The following is a 2,483-nucleotide window of genomic DNA, read 5'->3' on the forward strand; positions in this document are numbered from 1 at the left end:
TAGAAGATGTTGTTTGATGGTTGATGTTTCCTATCTAGGAAGCTTGTATTTGACTTTTCTTTAGAGTATTTACTCGTTTGTTTTGTTTAAGATATCTGTGACTTTTTATTGTAATTATGAATGTCATAAAGTTTGAGTAAACTNACTGTTGTTTAGAATTTATATGTATACTATATGGTATGAACTAAAAAAATGTTTCAAAAAAAGCAATTTTGGGGTCAGCTGTAATGTGCCACTTTTTGAGATTTAAAATGCTGATATGTTTCCTCTGTATTCTTCTTTCTTTCGTTATCTGTTTCTTTTATGTTCTTTGTTGCTGGGTTCTTTAATGAGGAGTTTGCTCCTCATGTGATATCCCTAAAATCTGCAGTGAAATACCAGATTCTATTAGTTTTGTTAATAATACTATTGTTGCTTGATATGGAGCTAATTGTATAAGTTGCCTATGAGCTAATGAAACAGATCCCATGACACCAACCTCTGTCGAGCAAACANAACAACAAACTTAGAATGGAGTAATGGGTTTGATGTTTTTTTCCTTCCCTGAGAAAAGCTTGAGGGAAATTTTATCTTATGAGAGTGTACAGAAGAATATATATGTTGTTTAAATTGGTTATTAAATTTTGAGTTTTTATTATTATTATTTGAACTGGTATGAACTATACAAATCTATCTGCATTNAAGGAAAACTGAGATAAAANATAAAGAGTCTGTATGCATGGAAGAGCATCTTTTGAGAGAGATCAGAGATAAGCTCTTTAGTCAAGAGTTTGATCCTCAAAGTTTGGAAAGGTAATAATTTGTTGGTAGAGATCAACTCTTTATTTGAGAGTTTGAGGAAAAATCAGTTTCTTTTACCTCAATAAATTTCAGTAACCGATGAAGATTACTAGTCTCTGATTTTTAGTGGAAAGATGGAAGGTACTCTGAATGTCCAAAGAAGTTCTTTCACCATTCACAAAGTGAGGACACCTCCACTTTACATTCCTAAACCTAAACTAATTTATAAGACCCTTTGGAGTTGTAAATTTGTTTATAAAGACTACACATNTTAAAGTTAGAGTAGCTAAGTAGGTTCCGAGTGGATTAATGGAAAAAAGTGGCACTTTTTCTTCATGAAATCTGCAAATTGGTAATACGGTGGACCAGTAAATGCCATAGAAAGAAACAACTTTCTCTGCCTTTTGGCTAAGATCAAGTAAATCTCATGGAAAAGAGACAACTAAAAGTTGAATCAAAAGCAGATTTAGCTGCAAAAGTTGTCTATTTTTAAAAAGAACAATATATTTTATTTAAATAAAAATTTAATGTAATAACTTATTTAATGAAATTTAATGTAATAAAAATTTAAATAAATAATTTATTGTTTCGGAATAAAAGTTATTGGTATTAATCCATTTCTTGTTGACAAAAATATGGGTTTAATAGTATTAAGCATATATGTATTGTATTACTTTTTAACATTTAATATTGACGTACTTTTCTTTTTTTATAAATAAATGTTAGTTATCATGATAGTGAAAATATAAATCTATAATTTCTCTTATTTTTCTGTTAAATTCTTTAAATCAATTTTTCCATTTACATGTACACAGATTGGAGCTTAAGATTATGGCTATCCATCTACACCTCCACCATCACAAAGTGAGGACAAAAGTCAATCGTCTACCCAACCCATACATTTCAGGTAAATTGAATGTTTTATTTATCATTTCATATTCATTTTTTTTGATAATTTCTTATGTGTTTATATGACATGTTTTAAATAGGAAAAGAGAAAAGCTGCACAGGACACGGTGAAAAAAAATCTCCACCCACACAGATTGTCTCGTAGGGGATATCATAGGTTAGAGGAGATTATGATCCGTGAGGCCTCTTCCTCAGCTACCAATGATCGATCAGATTTGAGTTTGATTTCTCCACCTCCACGTCATGAGAAATGGAAGAGAGCTCACATTAAGCCATCAGGAGAATACACTTCTGAAGAAACTCGACTTGTGGCGGAGAGGATTGTTAGTAACTCATTCCAAGCCTAATTTTAATTTAAAAATGTATATTTTTTGGCATGTATTTTGTAATGGGTGGACTAAAATACTTTATTTTTACAGGATGACTTAGTGGAAAAAAGCTCTCAAGGTTCCTTCACTCAACAAGGCAGAGATGACATATTAGCTACTACCATTGGACGTCCTGAGAAGCCAAGATCTATTCGTGGTGTTGGAGGAGGGATAAGCATCAAACAATTCTTTGGTGGTACTAGTCGAAGGGTTACTTTAGAACAACTTATTGAATCCGATAAGAAGGTGCTAAGAAATGAGTTTAAGAAAGAGTTGTTCCCAGAATTGAGAGATGAGTTATTGTCAGAAATCAAATATGAGATAGCATCCTTAGGATTGGCTATTCAAGGTCCACCAAAGGGGGCTCCCCCGATTGGTGCTAGCACAAAGGGGAGTTGTCCTCTTCCTGAGGAATCAGGGGATGGT

This window comes from Vigna radiata, unplaced genomic scaffold, assembly GCF_000741045.1.
Source record: "Vigna radiata var. radiata cultivar VC1973A unplaced genomic scaffold, Vradiata_ver6 scaffold_208, whole genome shotgun sequence".
Classification (NCBI taxonomy): domain Eukaryota; kingdom Viridiplantae; phylum Streptophyta; class Magnoliopsida; order Fabales; family Fabaceae; genus Vigna; species Vigna radiata.